Here is a 19790-nt window from a genome sequence, read left to right as displayed (position 1 = left end):
TGAAGGTCCCACTAATGAGGTGGAAATGATTTTTTTAATGATTTTTTTGGTTATTCGCACAGGAAGCAAAGTATATTCCACAGAATTCTTGGGACACAGTTTGGTAAAAAATAGCTGCCAGAAATACCAGGAAGAGTTGTCATTCATCTTTCTTGAGCACAGTCTCCAAAAGCTGTATGAGGGCGTCTCATCACCATCGCCTGAATTAGCGTGTTTGCTTGTTGTCAAGGCGCTCATCCTGATTCACAAGGCTACGTCAAAGGACTTGAGAAACAAGTCACTTGCCACAGGCACAGGCTGGACCTCCTGGGTCTTCATGGGTCCCAGGAGCATCAGGACAGCTGTCTTGGGGTGTATCAGACTCTTCTTCTTTATCAGCGTCTGCCTTTCATTTTGGGAACAGCAAGGAAGACCCCTACCCCGGGGAACACAGAAAGCACAACAACAAGGCTAAGCAGCACTAGGCTGGCGGCCCTAGGGGTGGTACCACAGAGAACTCAGCTCTCTCCTCTGGTTCCAGGGACCCTCCACAGCAGCCTGCCACCCCATCCCCCAACCCCCGCCAGGCACGGAGGGGAGAAAGGCCTCCTTCTGCTCCTGTCTGGGCCAAGAGTCAAGGGTCAGGAAGGAGACTAGGCTCTCCTGCTGCCTTGGGTGGGACCCACAGACTCCCTGAAACATCCCCAGGACTTCCTTGGGCTCTTCTCACAAGTTATCTCTACCTGAGTCCCGTGCAGGGCTCCAAACCATCCTGCTCCAGAGCCTACCTTTGCTCCTCCACACTCTCATCCCAGCGAACACTGCATCTCTGTGTTCTACCAGCTCAACTGCAGAGCCAAACCCATGAAAGTGAAAGTGTCCATCCATCAGCCATGTCCGACTCTTTGAGACCCCATGGACTGCAGCCCAGTGTCAGGCTCCTCTGTCCCTGGGATTCTCCAGGCAAGAATACTGGAGTGGGTTGCCATTTCCTTCTCCATGGGATCTTTCCGACCCAAGGATCAAACCTGATTCTCCCACACTGCAGGCAGATTCCTTACCATCTGAGCCACCAGGGAAGCCCCAGTGGAGAACTTCAAATCCCATGTCCTTTCCGATCTACTGACTCCTTTTGCAGGGCAGTGAAAAGGGGCCCTTGCTCTGGGCCAGGTCAAGAGATAATTGGGAGTTCTGCGAAGCCCTAATGAGCACAGCCGGAAGGTCCTGGCTGTGTTCTCACTTCCAACAGCCACCTCATGCCGACATGTCACACTGCCAGCCTTGAGTGTCCTAGCCAGGAGCCTCCCAGCCCAGGCAGGGTCCCCACGCCTCTCTGCAGTTGCCTCACACCCTGGGCGAACTGCTAATTAGATGCCTCGTTTCTTGGCCCGGGTACAGGTTTGAGCCATCTGCTTATTGATCACATCCTTCAGAACATATTGGATTTTAAGGAATCCAGCCACAAAAGCCGGTAATGTTGCAGGTGGCTCATTGAGAAGGTTTCTCCGGGGTAAGCTTGAGAATATACGGTATGTGGTGACCAACAAGCTACAGAAATATCGGCTGCAGAGTTCATAGATTATCATCAGGACAAAGCAACATAAAATGAAGCTCAGAATTTCTACATAAAGGCCTTTTCCTCTATTCTTGGTATTGCAGAAAAGAAAAATATATGACATGGGCCAACAAATTACACCATTACTGAGACCACTACCCAAGCACTAAAGTTACCATGGACCGCTGTGCAGGTAACCTGGAACCTGCTTCTCCAGTGTTGATAATGAATCTGAATCTTTCATGAGACCAGATGGGCAAGACTGGTTGACCCATCCATCTTTGTAGCTCTAGCATCTCTAAAGAGCCTGTTGGCACATCTGTGGTTCTTCCATTCCAAAAAATGGAATTTCTTTGGAAATTTTGTAGCCCACCTACAAATAAGAATGAGGCTTCCCAGGTGGTGTTAGTGGTAAAGAACCCGCCTGCAGTGCAGAAGATCCTAGAGATGAGGGTTCGATCCCTGGGTCAGGAAGATTCCCTGGAGTAGGAAATGGCAACCCATTCCATATTCTTGCCTGGAAAATTTCATGAACAGAAGAGCCTGGTGGGCTACAGTCCATGGTATCGCAAAAGAGTCAGACACAACTGAGCGACTAAGCAAGCAAATAAGAATGTCTCATATCCCTGGCATTTATCCCAGAACATCAACCCCTGTTAAGAGTTCTCATTTTCCCATCCTTCATCCCTGTTCCATTCTTCCCTTTAACTCACTCTTTGGTAGAACACAGACAGCTTGTTCTCATGTTAAGGTTAAACACCAGTGGGACAAAGTAGCATAAACCTGCCCTGGGCCCCACCCAGATGTTTGAGATGGCGCTTCCATTCTTGTAAAAGAGCTTTATTCCAGAGACTCCAGCAGGGTGCAGGGTTGCAGGAGTACAGAGAGTGACCCATGGGACCCAAGCCTGGAATAAGTGGGATCTGGGTTCAGGGCCACCATTCAACACTCACCCCTGGCCGGTGTGACAGTCACACCACGTGGGTGACTGAGGCTGGATGACAGGAGGCCACCGTTCATCTTAGCCTGTGACCCATCAGATAAAACCCAAATCCTGATGTAGGCAAAGAGGGACTGTATTCGAAAAGACCATCGGAGTAGGAAGAAGGGTTTCACTAAGTTCTCCAAGGTCAGGCGGCAGGGAGGAGTAAGCAATGCTAGCACCAGGTGTGGCTGGGGGTGGGACTGAGAGGGGAGTGGAGAAGAGAGGTGAGGAGTGGATAACAGGATATTTGAGCAGGAGGAGTCTTTCCCCTGAGGTCAGCTTTAAGGAGCATTTTCCACATTCTCATTTGGCTCAGGCTTAGGGTAAGTCAAAGTTCAAGGGTCTGGGGTAAGCAGGTCAGAGGAAAGTTTGACTAGACAAGATAGCAGATAATTTGTCTTAAACAGTCAAATAGCTAACCACTTATGAGGCAAGTTGGATGGTCTGACGTGGTCACAGGAAACAAAACATGTTGGAGTTGTTATTTAGTCACTAAGTCCTGTCCCACTCTTCATGACCCCATGGACCGTAGCCCACCAGGCTCCTCTGTCCATGGGATTCTCCAGGCAAGAATACTGGAGTGGGTTGCCATTTCCTTCTCCAGGGGATCTTCCTGACCCAGGGATCAAACCCTCGTCTCTTGCATCTCCTGCCTTGGCAGGTGGATTCCTTACCACGGAGGCACCAGGGAAGTCTGTCCTATCCAAGTTGTGGGGAAGGATGGTTCTCCGCAGGAAGCAATTTTCCAGAGCAAGGGGTGGGGGGTGTACTGTAGAGGCGGGGAGAGGTGGGGGGTGGGGGGTGTCCTGGCATCCTGTTTCCCTGGAGCACAGGGCAGACTCCCCACGAGTCACCCCACCTCTCACACCCTCTCCTTTCTCTTCTGTAAAATGATATCCCAGTGACACCTGATGTTAATATGTATCCTGTATGGATGATCCTCAGAGTTGCACAACCATGTGAAAGAACCTGGGGCCACTGAACTGTACAGTAAAGTACGATTGAAAATAGTTATGTTTTGTATTAAGTGACTTCTACCACAGTAAAAAAAAAAAAAATTTTTTTTAATTGATACCTCCTTCACCTGCCTCTGCCTAAGACTGTGAGAGTCATGGGAGATGTTTGTGAGCCTGTAAGCACGCATGAAAAGACCCTGATGCTGACCTTTTCATTAGAAAAGACCCTGATGCTGGGAAAGGTTGAGGGCAGGAGGAGACAAGACGACAGAGGACAAGAATGCTTGGATGGCATCACCGACTTGATGGACCTGAGTTTGAGTAAGCTCTGGGAGTTGGTGATGGACAGGGAAGCCTGGCATGCTGCGGTCCATGGGGTCGCAAAGAGTCAGACACGACTGAGCGACTGAATAAGAGCAAGGAGCACACGTGAACAGTGTGGGCTCTTACCAGCTCTGGTAAAGGTCCAGCAGCTCTGTTCACAATAGGTTTCAGAAATCACCCTCACTGACATCAAACCTCCCTTCTTCACAAAATCTCCTTTCTTCAGGACCAGAAGTACGAGCTGGCTGTGTGGGTGGCGTGGCGGGTGGGGGGGCATACCCTGAGCCCCGCAAGAAACCTCAAGATGCACAGGTTCCCCCCAGCCCATTCCCAGCCTGTAAGCCATCTCACAGAAGGCGGCATCTGACGTGCAGTGATAGATGAAGCAAGCACTGTGAGCCATTCTCTGAGATCAGAGACCTTAAATCTCTTTCCTCTGAAGGTTTCCGGTCTCTCCCATCAGAAGTTGGGACGTCGTCCTCCAGAGGCAGGAGCCAGGCTGAGCCCCAGCGGCAGGTGCCACACACAGCTGTCTGGAAAGTGTGAATAACGCTGCGGTCAGCAGGCCAGATGGAGATCCCTGGGGAGCAAAGCTTTCTCTAAAACCCAAGGAAGAAAAATCGATGTCCTCGGAAGAGAGGTAGGGAGGGGGAGAATCTATAGGAAAGGGAAATGAGTGATATGCAAGGCAATTTGAACATTTTCCCCCTCAAGCAATTGACTCGATAGAGGGTGAAACCTAACAACCTCTGGTTAGAAAGGCAAAGTCTGAGCGAGGGCACCAGCTGGTTCTTGTATCGACTGGCCAGGGCTCACAGCCCGCTGCTGCTATCTGGGCCTGTTTTTTGTTTGTTTCTGGTTTGGGTTTTTTGTTTTTTTTTTTTTTTTTTCGATTTATGAGAGTAGAGCTCACTTGAATTTTCCTCCGCATGGAATATCAAGTTTAGATTCAGAACGAGTGTGATGTTGGTTTATTAATACTTCTCCCTGCTATGAAGAAAGCCCAAATAAATATGACAGGTTTTGCATTCGATTTCATGAATGAATACCCCAACTGTTTTCCAACAGATTCCTGAACCCCAATTTGTAAGCCTCAGAAGCAGTTTCATTAGAAATATTCTAGGGAGAAGATCCATTTTATGCACTTGGGGATCTTTAAATATTTATTTATTTGGCTGCGATGGGTCTCAGTTGCCTCGTGCAGGATCTTTCCTTGGGGTGCATGGGCTCTCTAGTCATGGCCTGAGGACTCAGTAGTTACAGCACATGGGCTTAGTTGCTCCACCTCAAGTGGGATCTTAATTCCTACATCAAGGATGGAACCTGTGTCCCCTGCATTGGCAGGCACATTCTTAACCACTGGACCACCAGGGAAGTCCCTATGCATTTGTTTAAATGACTGTGATGGAGACACAAAATACCTTCCCTCAGTGATCAAGTCTAGAATATTAAGTTTAGACTAATAATCCACCTTAATCTTGTTATTGACGGAGTGGACCATCTCTTCATTAGCTTAGCATGTGTTAATTGCTAGGCATGGATACAAGCACTTTAAGATAGTGACATCAGCATCACTACTTGTCTCATGGGTTACTTAGCACCATGGCCCACCTTCTATTTTTCCATCAACATCAGCATTCTTTTTATACCTGCTTCTCCCTGGAATACATGACTGGAAAAGACCAGATCCTCTCAAACCAATATAAAGAGTTCAAAATAATGGACTTAACTTCTCCAGCCCTTCTTTACGTTCTCCTTGTTTTTCTGCTTATGAGACCACAGTGGACTGAGGAAATGATACACAGATAATGCTTTCTGTCAAATATGCTAGAAATATTCTCTTAGGAAAGACTGCATTGAAAATGACAGATTGCATGTTGATTGCTGCTACCAACATTTGCTATTAAAATAACCCCGTCTCATGAAAAACTAAGGGTTAAACCCCCTACTAAACAGAAGCAATGAAAGAGCTCCTTGTTTATAACCTGTGTGTGTTTATCATTCCACATCTCTTCAAATTATCTGTATAATGTCAAAAGCAATGTCAAAAGTTGGCCAAAGGAAAAATGTAATTTCTCTTTGATGTATTTGCTCACCAAACAGGAGCCCTTGGGGTTAACCTTTCTCTTGCCTTCACTGATCCTCCAAGACCTAAAGGCTTTTAGTAGAATTGACCTGACCAAGGCCTAATTCTTTTTATAATCTGTCATTTAACCCTTAGACTGCATCCCAGATTGTAACAGATTTCCTTGCATCTATAAATAATGACAAGGAAACAGGCCCAAGATATTATTGAATTTTTAGCCTATTTCCATCTGAATAAACAATTGGCCATTCTTTTTATTTTATTTTAATTTTTCAGCTTTACTGTGTGGCACACGGAATCTTAGTTTCCCCAACCAGGGATTGAACCCATGTCCCCTGCGGTGGAAGCACAGAGTCTTAAACACTGGACCGCCAGGGAAAGTCCTGGTTATTCTTTAAACATAAAGTGATTGTCAGTATAAGGATAATTTCTCAGTAATTAGAACTTTTGCCCCAAGAGGAAAGGGGGCAAAATGATTAAATTATTTGGGGAATCAGGTGAGAACCATCCCATATGTCAGCAACCTGCTTGGCCAGACCAGGAAAACCCTAACCAGAAGCCATCGTTCTGGTTTCTAAAAGAATCTTGACGCTTTCTACTTGGAGGGACATTCGTTCAGGCCACATGTTTTTTTGGTTGGGAGTTTGGGGGTTTTTTGCATTAGAAACAAGGAAATAAATGGAAGGATAGTCACTGGTAGGAGGCTGTTTCTATGATCTCTTCTTAAGCTTTCTCTGAGGAGGGACTAATTCCGAATCACAAAGTTGAGACAAACCCACCCTGCTTGCCAAAAGCCTGTCATTTCTCAAAAATAATTACTTGATTGACTGGCAATTTCCATAAAAAGTTTCACTTCACAAACTTGTTGTTCTCTAGATTACATTTTAAAATTCATTGACTATCTGCTTTATGGACAGTAAATTTTAAGACTTGAGTAGAGTATTTCTCTGCATTTGGGCAGAATTCGTCTTCCAATTAACATAACAGGTGGGCCCATGTTTCTGCACACGCCTGCGGCAGCCTTCAAATATTTGCATCCAGCATCCCCGCAGATGGATTTCCCAAATAGAGAACAAGGATGATCTAAACAAACAATTAGGAAATTGGGATGATATAAAGGGGAAAGCATGGGATTTGAACTCAGGAGAGCTGGTCTCCAGTTCTTAATTTGCTATTTTCTGTCTATAACATCTTGAACAAATAGTTAAACACCCCCAATCCCCAGGATCCTCCATGAAAGGAAATAGAAATACCTCATAAGGAATTTCTAATGAGGCTAAGCAGTACAATAAATGTGAACGCACATGGATAACAATAAAGTTCTTTATAACACATTTATTTTTACCACTGAGAGGCAAGTTAATAAAATAGTTACTATGAGGTTTGGATTCAGATAAACCTAGATTCAAAATCTTGCTCTAAGCCTTACTTGTAAACTGTGTGGTCTGGGCTGTGTGGCAGGAAGAAGCCTTAAGTGGCCCCCAGATCTTCAGCCCCAATCCCCAGGGCTATGACCGTGATGAGATATTACACTCATGGCAAAAGGGATTGTAAGGTTGCTCATCGGATGGCTGTGAGTGGGTAGAATTGGAGATTATGCAGCTGAGCTTAATCTAATCATGCCCGCTCTTTAAAGTGGGGAGTTCCCTCTACCTGGCACCAGAGGGGAAATCAGAGAAACTGGAAACAAGAGAAGGATTTGATGCATGGTTGTTATCATGGAAGAGGAAGAAACTCAGAATAGTCTCTCAAAGTTGAGAACAACCCCTAGCCATTAATCCACAAGGAAACAGGGACCTTGGTCCTGCAACGACAGGAACAGATTCTGCCAACAGCTGAAATCAGCTGAAAAGTGGTTTCTTCCCCAAAGCCTCCAGGAAAGAGCCCAGCCAACATCTTGATTTGGGTCTGTGACACCCTCAGAGGAGGACCCAGTTGAATCTGTCCGGCTACTGTGAGACAATAAAGGGGTGTTGTTTCAAGCTTCTAAGTTCATGTTAATTTGCTCAGGCAGCAGAAGGAAAATAGCACAGGCAAGTTGCAGATAAAGTGAGTTAAGTAGCCTGCTGGTGCATAGTAGAAAAAGAACTTGAAAATATGAAACTCATTGCTTCCTTTAGAGCCGTGTTTCTCAAATTTTAATGTACACATCGATTTCCAGAGGATCTTGTTAAAACGCAGGTTCTGATTCAGTAGGTCAAGGTGGAGCCTAAGATTCTGCATTTTTAACAAGCTCCCAGGTGATGCTGGTGCCGCTGCTCTGGGGCTCACGGGCTAGGGGGTGGGGGGTTGCGGGGTGCAGGGCTTTGGAACTCACTTCCTCCAATGGATCCCAATCCTGCCTACACATCAGAATCTCCTGGGGGAACCCTAAAATGCCCAGAAGCAGGGTCCACTTCTAATTTAACTGGTCTCAGTTGGAGCAGAGACATCAGTTCTTATAAGGAATCTCCTCTCTGCAGCCAGGGATGAGAAGTATATGGCTTCAGACTTTACTCTCAAGGGCGTGGTTCCTGGACCAGCAACAGCAGCTTCACATGGGAGAGGGTTAAAATTCAAATCCCCAGGCCCCTCCAGGCTCACTGAATCAGAGTCTCCACATGCAGGTACAGGCATCTGTGTTTGCACTGGCTTTCCAGATGATTCTAATGCTGGTTAAGTCTCTGCCTGCCATGCAAGAGACATGGATTCGATCCCTGGGTCCAGAAGATCCCCTGGAGGAGGGAATGGCAACCCACTCCTGTACTCTTGCCTGGAAAATCCCATGGACAGAAGAGCCTGGAAGGCTGCAGTCCATGGAGTTGCTGAGGGCCAGACACAACTGAGTGACTTCCCTTTCACTTTTCACTTTCATGCATTGAAGAAGGAAATGGCAAGCCACTCCACTGTCCTTGCCTGGAGAATCCCAGGGACGGGGGAGCCTGGTGGGCTGCCGTCTATGGGGTCGCACAGAGTCGGACATGACTGAAGTGACTTAGCAGCAGCAGCAGCCAAGCAAGAGACATGGATCGATCCCTGGGTGGGGAAGATCCCCTGGAAGAGGGAATGGCAACCCACTCCTGTACTCTTGCCTGGGAAATCCCATGGACAGAGATGCCTGATGGTGGTCCCAATGAGTCGGACAGAAATAAGTGACTAAGACTTTCAGTGTAAGTCTAAGAAGCATTGCCTCAGATCAGTACCCTCCTTCTATAGGTGTGGCTATTTCACACCTATAGAAGGACAGTTCAGAAATCCAGAGAGACGGAATGATAAGCTACAGAGGTTGACAAACCACAGCCTGTGGGAAAAGTCTGGCCACTGCCCGCTTTTGTAAATCAAGTTTTCTTGGTGCGCGGCCACACCTCTTCACTATGTACCGAAGGAGCTGCTACAGTGGTAGAGTTGAGGTGAGGCAACCAAGCCCGGATATCCCACAAAGATGAAAATATTTACTTTGTGGGCTTCTACCATAAAAAAAAAAAAAATGCTGCTTGCTCCCTGCTCTGAGAATATATTTTAAGTTAGAGAAGGAAAATGCAGAATCCAGCTGTTTTGCAGCAGTAGCTGATTCAGACTTAAGAGGAACAGAACCCTCGGCTGAATGGTGACCTGAATCGGCTCCATCCCAGTGTCTGCAGGGCAGCAGGATTCTGGGTCCTGATCCTGGTCACTGGTCCGGAGGTGATCCAGGTGGCCTCTGGGGGAAGGAGGGGCATCATCCTGAGGAGGACTGGCCCCAGGCCAGGTCTTCACGAATCTCCAGCCTGCCCTTGGCTGTCGGAGACTGTGGGTTCCCTAAATCCTCCCTAGAGGCCTCCAGCTTTCACAGAGAGCCCCGAGTTGACAGCTGGCTGATCTGAGGGTATCTTTTTCTTTTATTAAGGCTTCAGTGATGTTGATCCCAGCTGACTATGTGATTCTTAGAGCTGTCATTCCCCTCACACAGTTGTCAAAGTCTAGCCACCAGCCCCTGTACACACTGCTATATTTAAAATGGATAACCAACAAGGACCTACTGAAGAGCACAGGGAACTCTGCTCGATGTTATGTGTGAGCCTGGATGGGAGGGGCGTTTAGGGGAGAATGGATACATGCATATGTACGGCTGAGTCCCTCCGCTATGCACTTGAAATTATCACAGTATTGTTAATCAACTATACCCCAACACAGAAAAACAAAGTTAAAAATGAAAGTCCAGTCACCAAAACCCACCAGGAATCACCTGCAGTCAAACAAATTAACTTAAACTTAGCAGCTTAAAATGGGGCTTCCCTTGTGGCTCAGACGGTAAAGAATCTGCTTGTAATGCAGGAGACCTGGGTTCTATCCCCGGGTTGGGAAGATCCCCTGGAGAAGGAAATGGCAACCCACTCCAGTATTCTTGCCTGGAGAATCCCATGGACAGAGGAGCCTGGTGGACTACAGTCCATGGGGTCACAGTCGGACTTGAGCGAGCAACTAAACACTAGCAGCTTAAAACAATACCCACTGATCATCTTCTAGCCCTGTGGGTCAGAAGTCTGGGTGGTCTCAGCTGGGTTCTCTGCTGGATCTCACAGGTCCAAACCAAGGTGCTGGCAGAACTGGAGGCTCCAGGGAAAACCCACATCCAAGATCATTTAGCTGATGGCAGCAAGGGGGATTCAGAGCAGAGAACTAAGCTGAAGAGATGGACGGATGCCGGCCAGACCACATACCACAGCAGAACTGACCCACACCCTGCAACTACCAGCCCAGGAAGCCAAACCACAAACTCTGAAGCAGAACATCCAGGAACTGATTTATAGCTAGCAGCTTCCTTACCTTTTGCCCCCACCTCCAAATCAGGACCAAGCAGAGAAAGCTAAATATGCTCCCCTACGCAATCACGTTTCTAGTTGTTCCACCTCCAGCTTCCCCAGATGCTCATCAGAGCACCCTCAAAGCTTTCTCTTCTTATTCTCAACAAAGCCTGCTTCCCACCGAGTCTGCCAGTGATGGTGGCTGACTCCGTCCCATAGCAAACTCTGGGCAGACAGCCTTCTCTTGTTCTCGGTTGGGTGGTCTTGTTCATTTCCGAAGACCCATGGGATGTCTTCGTGGGTGCTCAGTCAATCAGTCATGTTTGACTCTTTGAGACCTTTTGGACTGTAGCCCACCAAGCTCCTCTTCATGAGATTTCCCAGGCAAGAATACTGGAGTGGGTTGCCATTTCCTCCTCCAGGGGATCTTCCCAACCCAGGGATTGAACCCACGTCTCCTGCATTGCAGGCAGATTCTTTACTGCTGAGCCATCGGGGAAGTCCTATGGGATATCTTAGTCATGGGGAATTGAGAGGGCTGTCTTGCAGTATTTGCCCCTGGGCTGGGTGATTCCACAGAGTTTAAGGAGGCAAGACCAGTTCAAGACTGAACGTCATCAGGATGCATACCCAACTCAATGACCAGTCACCTTGGTCACTTTTAATAAGGAGGCAGGAGTTTTGGATGTAGGAGAGATTGCCAGTAAGAAGTGATAGTCTTTCATGTTAGTGGGAAGAGTGGAATGGTTAGTTATTTGGGGAGAATTGCTAGTGTCCTGGTCTACATCTTGTCCGGTACAATTCTGGAGTGGTCTTCTCTCTGCCTTGTTCTATTACAGTCTCTTCCTCATTTTCAGAGATGACCTTACTTGAGAGGACATTTCTTTTCTGGCTTGTTTCCATATAGAAAGGATTTATTCCCTTTGTTGAAGGATTGGCTGAATGGGGTTCTCAGAAAATCTAATCCTGAAAAATTTCAACTACAATTTGAGGTGTACTGTGGTGAAGTCTTACCTCCTCTGGGAAGTCCAACCCTCTCCCCCGGCCACAGCAGGGCAGGCTGGGAGGCTGCTGACCTCCTGCAAGTCTCCCTGGGGGCAGCTAAAACTTATTCTGTCTCTTTATCTTCAGTACCACTCATTGCCATGGACTTCCAGGATCTGAAAACCTAACTCTCATCAGTTCATAGCAGATTAGAAAGACCATGTGGAAAATGTATCAACCAATTACTGCAAGAAATTCCCTCTTTCCTTCCCCTTTTGACTTATCTCATTAAATTACAGGCAGTTTACACACAGCATCTTCCCATTTTTTTAATTAATTACAAGTGCCTGAAGATATAGAAGCCTTGAACATGTCTGAGACAGCACACGACCCGACAGAAACAGAAGGACTGACTGCCTGACCAGGAAACCCAATTTGCCAATTATCTTCCTGAGGCAAATTGTGGATCTAAATATAACCTATTGTGATCTTTGCCACTTTTCCACAGGGCTGAAGCATCAATGCCTTGATCTCTTGTTTTCTCTCTTCTGCTCAAGAAAACAAGAGCAAGTGAGGGTGATCTAGACACTTGTCAAACAAGACATTGCTAAGCTAAGAAAGAAACCTGCATGGCGTTACCCTGCCAGCAGCGATGAGGGGAAACGGGAGGAGAGGGCTTGATCTCCTTGTGCTCTGGACGCTGGGAAGGAATTAATTAACGGTTGTGAATTTAGACCCTTCAGGCAGCATCTCTGAGTGAAGGGAGATGGATGACATACTGGAAGCCCTAGCTTGTTATTTCAAGATGATGCTAATTGACAGGCAATGGGTCCCCACTCAGTGCAATGTTTCTGGCTGCTGAGGAGAGGCCGTGGAGCAAGCCAGAAGTAATCCACTTCCCTGAGGTGGACTCCACACGCTTGAGGGTGGGAGCAAGATCCAGAAGCATCTGAATGTGGCTGCCTTCCAACTCCGTGCTCCAGGGAAGACCTCCCTTCTCAGCTCAAACCCTGACCCCCGACAGCTTCCTGGAAATCGCCAAGTGCCACTTCTTCCTCTTGGTGGAATTCAGAGCCACAAGCCCAGCACCTGCAGACCATCACTGCAGCCGTGAAATTAAAAGACTCTTCCTCCTAGGAAGAAAAGCTTTGAGAAACCTAGACAGTGTATTAAAAAGCAGACACATCACTATGCTGACAAAGGCCCACATAGTCAAAACTATGTTTTTTTTCCCAGTAGTTATATACAGATGTGAGAGCTGGATCAAAAAGAAGGCTGAGTGCCAAAGAATTGATCCTTTGAACTGTGGTGCTGGAGAAGACTCCTGAGAGTTCCTTGGACAGCAAGGAGATCAAACCAGTCAATCCTAAAGGAAATCAATCCTGAATATTCATTGGAAGGACTGATGCTGAAGCTGAAGCTCCAATACTTTGGCCACCTGATGGGAACAGCTGATTCATTGGAAAAGTCCCTGATGCTAGAAAAGATTGAGGGCAGGAGAAGTGGGTGACAGAGGACGACATGGTTGGACGACATCACTGACTCAACAGACATGAGTTTGAGCCAACTTGGGGAATGAAGGACAGGGAAGCCTGACGTGCTGCAGTTCATGGGGTTGCAAAGAGTCAGACATGACTTAGCGACTGAACAACAACAACATATATAATATATGTATTCCAGGAGGCTAAGGGATGTTCACTTCAGGCATAATATTTCAGTAACAACTGAAATAATTACCCATGAAATGCTAGAAGAATAATTCAGGGTTGTACATCAAGGGGTGTGTGTGTGTGTGTGCGCGTGCGTGCGTGTGTGTGTTAAGTTTCTTCAGTTGTGTCTGACTCTTTGCAACCCTGTCTGTAACCTGCCATGCTCCTCCGTCCATGGGATTCTCCGGGCTAGAATACTGGATTAGGTTGCCATTTCCTCCTCTAGGGGATCTTCCAGACCCAGGGATTGAACCCACATCTCTTACATCTCCTGCATTGGCAGGAGGGTTCTTTACCACTAGCACCACCTGGGAAGCCTGCACATCAAGGTACAATAAACCAATGACACAGTCAAAGAACAATCGCATAACTTAATCCTACGGTAAACGGCAGATCACAAATCTGTATGAAAACAGCTGCACTTAGCGTTGTATGTCATGTTGGAAAATAAGATAAATTTAAATTAAGTAAAAAAGGGGGGTGGCAAAGACACATTTGGGAAATATACAGAACACTTGAGGCTTTTGTTTGTTGGTTTTTAATGAATTGGAATGAGCCACAGATATGAAGAGAAATGTGATCAAGGAAATAACTTTAGAAGGTAAGAGAAAGCTCAAACACAGAATATGACTTTAAAAAAAAACAAATAGTTGAATTTTTCATTGGTCAGATTAAAGTACAGATCACAAGTTTTAGAGATGTTTTGTTGAATAGAGGTAATTTTGTTTTTTTTTTTTCATTCAGGAGCTGTTTGTAGTGGGTCATAAAGGTTGTGGCTGATATATCCATGAAGTCCAAGATCAATGTCACCCTTAATTTTACACTTCATGTTGATGTCGGCTCCAGCAAAGACAGCAAAAATGCTGAGTTAAATTCAACACATGCCATTCAAGAGAGACATGGCTCCTCAAACCGCTTGAGGAAGAAGAATCCCCCACCTTTTGAATGCTCTCACTTCCTTTCCAAGTTCCTTTTCAGTCTTTCTATTAAATAATGCCCAAATTCTGACCAAATGGATAGATTTCTTGAAGTCATTAAAGATCCTTTTTGATGGGAAAAGCTGCAGATCATTTTTCTTGTCACCCGTCGATGAGCTTGACATAAAAGGAAGGCCACAGTGTCATGCCCCTCCATTCGGGTTTCCCAGAGCCTCTCAGATCAGATCAGTAGCTCAGTCGTGTCCGACTCTTTGCGACCCCATGAATCGCAGCACGCCAGGCCTCCCTGTCCATCACCAACTCCCAGAGTTCACCAAGACTCACATCCATCGAGTCAGTGATGCCATCCAGCCATCTCACAAAGCACCACACTCCCACAGGTCAACTCTTTCCTGAAGGGGGCTTCCCTGGTGGCACAGTGGTTAAGAGTCTGCTTGCCAGTGCAGTGGACACGGGAAGATCCCACATGCTGCGGGGAACCTAAGACCATGGACAGCTACTGAAGCCTACTGAAGCCCCGGTGCCTAGAGTCCGTGCTCAGCACCAGGACAAGCCACCTCAGTGAGAAGCCAGCGAGCTGCAATGGAGAGTAGCCCCCGCTCACCGCAACTGAAGAACACCCATGGGTAGCAACAAAGACCCACCACAACCGAAAAATAAAAATAAACACATCTATTAAAAAAAAAAAAAGACATTCTTGAAGGATTCCCCACCCCCACCCCTAACAAACCCCACTGTGAACAACCAAAATTTCTCACTCTAAATTCTATGTAATCTCCCTCTAGCCCCTTGATATGCAGGAGTCAGGAAGATATTCAAAACATACATTCACATTTATTATCCTTAATAAAAAGCAGCACTTCATCAGCTCTCAGCTCTTTTGTTCTTGGATCTGATCCACTAGCCTGTATCCAGTTTTTAAATGCTCAGAGACAAACTGTACCCCCGCAAGTCACACTGTAGTGAGCAAATGAAATGTGTAACCATCGTTTTACATAATATTCATATGCAAAGAGATGGGCACTTCTTTTAGAAACACATAATTTAATCTACAGTTCTAATAATACACGGGGGAATTTAAATGTATTACACAATAGCAATTCCAAATTCAATAAAAAAAGAAAAGTGGATACACTCTCTTGAACTAATAAGCAAAATAGAATTTAAAATTCTTTTCTTTGTGCATTTTTGGACAAGAGGTTTTTTTTTTCCCCTTCATCTCCCACAATAGGGCACAAAGAGTGATAAATTATTTGATTCTGCATAAAGCTTGGAAATAGAGTATTAACCTTCAGTTCAGTTCAGTTCAGTTCAGTCGCTCAGTCGTGTCCAACTCTTTGCGACCCCATGAATCGCAGCACGCCAGGCCTCCCTGTCCATCACCAACTCCCAGAGTTCACCCAGACTCATGTCCATCGAGTCAGTGATGCCATCCAGCCATCTCATCCTCTGTCGTCCCCTTCTCCTCCTGCCCCCAATCCCTCCCAGCATCAGGGTCTTTTCCAAAGAGTCAACTCTTCACATGAGGTGGCCAAAGTACTGGAGTTTCAGCTTTAGTATCATTCCTTCCAAAGAAATCCCAGGACTGATTTCCTTCAGAATGGACTGGTTGAATCTCCTTGCAGTAACCTTAGATTAACATAAAAGATATTCTATGATACAAAAAGAGCATATTGCAGAGAAAGAATGAGACTACGTATGGTTACAAATTCTGAACACCTGTGTAATGTTATGCTCACAGGGATACCAAGTGTGATGAAATAAACAGTCAGGTTATTCTTCAAAAAGGGTACCTATGTCCTTTCCCAGCCGCCTACGGTATAATTTTGGAGGTATGTTCATATTTGCCCCCAACTGGCCTCCATTCATAGCCAACCACTCGGTCTTTACTGTTTATTAGATACTATTTTAGTTTTGTTCATTTTATTGTGATATATTTTCCCAAATATTGTCCTGAAAAATTATCATTACCACCAGCATTATCAATTCACAGGATAAGTACAGGATCAATTTGATATCCACATGGAAGAAAACACTAATCTTGACCCCTACCTCACACCATAAGCAAAAATCAATTCCTATTAGGTTATAGATCAAGTGTGAAAGGTAAAATTTCTAAGTCCTAGGAGCTATCATAGAAAAATATATTTCTTCTCTTTTGAGGTAGCCGAGATCCCTTGAATAGGTGCTTAAACCACTAACCCTAAAGAAAAATATTTGTAAATTTTTACTATATTAAAATTAAGAACTTTGTTGTATAAAAAATTGACAATAAGTTAATAAAATGCCAAAGTACAAGTGGGAGAATATATTTGCAAAGTATAACTCAAAAGATTTAAATCCTGACTATTTAAAGTTTTCTTACAAAAAATAAATAATAGAAAATTGCACAGAAGACTTAAATGGGCAGCACTTCATAAAAGAGGGTATCCAAATTGACAATAGTCAGACTTCCCAGGTGGTGCAAGTGGTGAAGAACCAGCCTGCCAACGCAGGAGACATAAGATACTCAGGTTTGATCCCTGGGTCAGGAAGAGTCTTTGCAGGAGGGCATAGCAACCCACTCCAGTATTCTTGCCTGGAAAATCTCATGGTCAGAGGAGCCTAGCAGGTTATGGCCCACATGGTCGCAGAGAGTCAGACACAACTGAAGCAGTTTAGCACACATACAAATTGAGAACAAAAAAGAAAAGGTGCTCAATCTCATTAGTCATCAAGGAAATGAAAATTAAAACTACAAATGAGATACCTCTGCGCACTTGTTAGAACGAGTAAAATCTTAAAAGACTAAGAACCGCAAATATTGGCAAGAATATAGAGTGATTGGAATTGTTACTTCATGCTGGTGGGGTCTATGAAAACTCTTAGGGAATGTCTATTAATCTGAGAGTGTATGTATTAGAATTAATTTTTAAACTATGCTTTATTCATATAAATTTAAGTTGCAGTTTATATACAATATATACAGCAATTAAAACATATAGCATTTAACCACACTAATGATCTCAAAAACTAAAGTAGACATAGACATGCAGAAAATTGCAAACTGCATGATTTCATTTATATCTTACGCAGAAACAATCAGGAGGGACAGGGGTTACACTTGACCCTCACACGGTAGACGGAAGGGGTCAGAACACCAGGCTTACGTGTGTAAAGAGCCTTGCAGAGAGTAGGTAATCAACAGAAGGAGGCTACAGTTCTGATCCTTCAGTTCATACCATAAGAACGTCATGACAGCTTTCCAAAAACTGTTGGAAGTGGAACAGTCTATAGGAATCTATACTAGCTCTGTTAGGGGAAGCACACTGATTGAAACCGCCCACCCTGGCCAGACACCATAGTAACCATTTGCATGAGTTGTTTTATGACAGGAGATCCTGATAAGGAATAGGGAACTAATAAGCCACCACCAGGAGAAGGCAATGGCACCCCACTCCAGTACTCTTGCCTGGAAAATCCCATGGATGGAGGAGCCTGGTAGACTTCAGTCCATGGGGTCGCTGAGTCGGACATGACTGAGCAACTTCACTTTCACTTTTCACTTTCATGCATTGGAGAAGGAAATGGCAACCCACTCCAGTGTTCTTGCCTGGAGAATCCCATGGACGGAGGAGCCTGGTGGGCTGCTGTCCATGGGGTCGCACAGAGTCAAACACGACTGACATGACTTAGCAGCAGCAAGCCACCACCAACCAGAAGAGTTCGGGAAAGGTCGAAAGGAGACCCTGCGTGTCCGTCCACTTCCCAGAATCCCTCTCGATAGCATCCATGTTGGCTGAGCCATGCGTGCACCACCAGGAAAGACTCTGAATTAGAATGATTGGCCAAAGACCACCCAGAAACTAATCTCATCACCATAAAACCCGAGACTGCGAGCCACGCGGCAGAGCAGTTCTCCTGGGTTCCCTTACCCTACTGCTCTCCACCTGGGTGCCCTTTCCCAATAAAATAAAATTGTCTCCTCAGACAATTCATTTCCGACTGTTAGACAAGAACCCAGTTTTGGGCCCTGGAAGGGGTCCCCCTTCCTGCAACAGCTCCATCACAAAATAGCTTGAATTAAAGACATCTTATAATACAGACATGATATCCTAACTAAGGAAAAGTACGGTCTGAAAAATAAGACATTTGTGCAAGAACAACGACTCTCAAGAAAAGTGTGGAGGGTTTTGTTAATGCGGAAAATTCAAGTAGAGACAGGAATGAGTTTCAGAGGGAGACTCACCAACAAACTGTCAGGCTCGTGGCAAATTGCATGTCACCATAGAGATGCTGCTCTGTGACTTGTTTTTCTTGCTAGTTCTTCTCTGAGAGCAAGGATTCGGGTGTCAAATGAAACATCTGATACCTTTTGCAATGTGAAACTGCCAGGAAGGAAATTTGACACATCAGCCAAGAGCAGAAAATTCAGGTTTTTAGTAAGTTTAGTAAATTATAAAAATTTTATCCAGGCCAACTCATATCCCCTACTCCACTCACGGTTTATTGTTCAGTGTTACAGAGTAAAAAAAAAAAAAGTTCATTAAATGAGACAAGGCCATTGATGCAGGATGAGCAGGAATTCATACAATATACCACGCGGTGTTTAAGAGATGAATTCTACACAGCATGCAAAATGTGAGAGGAATATATTTGGGGCAATTCTGATGGGCACACTCAACTGTATTTAGACGAGCTCTACAATACAGCAAAGGCAATGAGAGGTTTCCAGGGAAACCAATGGAAGGACCAAGCCAAGTAAGTATGGCTAGATAACTGGGCTTCCCAGGTGGTGCTAGAGGTAAAGACTCCGCCTGCCAATGCAGGAGACGTGGATTCAATCCCTGGGTCAGGAAGATCCCTTGGAGAAGGAAATGGCAACCCTCTCCAGTATTCTTGCCTGGAGAATCCCATGGACGGAGGAGCCTGGTGGGCTACAGTCCACGGGGTCACACATGACTGAGTGACTGAACACATGATTAGATAATGTTGTGCTTATAACTTGTACAATATTGATGTAGCATGTTGATGCTTATTCTTGTGAAGAGTATATATCTAGGATGCAAACTTCTATGTGTAGAAAAGCAGTAATTGATAAAAGTTTAGAATAAAAAAGTATTGGACTATTACTTAGACTTTGCTCTGTTTCATTCAACAATTATTTCCTGGAAATCTTTGCAGCTAGGGTAAGCATTCATCCGTTCATTTATTCACTCAGTCATGTTCGATTCTTTGCGACCCCAGGGACTGTAGCCAACAGGTTCTTCTGTTCATGGGATTCTCCAGGCAAGAATACTGGAGTAGGTTGCCATTTCCTCCTCCAGGGGATCTCCCCCACCCAGGGATCAAACCCACGTCTCCTGCATTAGCAGGCGACTTTGCCTCTGAGCCATAAGGGTAAGCATAAGAACTTAGAAATGAATAAAACATAGTCTCCATCCTCCAGACACTAATGAGGAATGGAGGCAGACACAGACTTTCTGGTAGGGAGACACAGGAGGAATGTACTTCGTGCAAAACAAGTGGAAT

The 19790-nt window shown here is 45.4% G+C and overlaps 1 long non-coding RNA gene across 1 annotated transcript; it reads left to right on the top strand.

Annotated features, from left to right (window-relative positions):
* Positions 1-2689: 2689 nt before the first annotated feature.
* LOC129624189 (uncharacterized) lies at positions 2690-14513 on the top strand. The gene is made up of 4 exons (XR_008700807.1): positions 2690-2842; positions 3695-3796; positions 4242-4439; positions 14086-14513. It is a non-coding gene; the product is annotated as an uncharacterized LOC129624189 (long non-coding RNA).
* The last annotated feature ends 5277 nt before the right edge of the window (positions 14514-19790 follow it).

Source organism: Bubalus kerabau, chromosome 12 (assembly GCF_029407905.1).
Source record: "Bubalus kerabau isolate K-KA32 ecotype Philippines breed swamp buffalo chromosome 12, PCC_UOA_SB_1v2, whole genome shotgun sequence".
Lineage (NCBI taxonomy): Eukaryota > Metazoa > Chordata > Mammalia > Artiodactyla > Bovidae > Bubalus > Bubalus kerabau.
The sequence above is the reverse complement of the archived record's forward strand: the minus strand, read 5'-3'. Positions and strand labels throughout refer to the sequence as shown.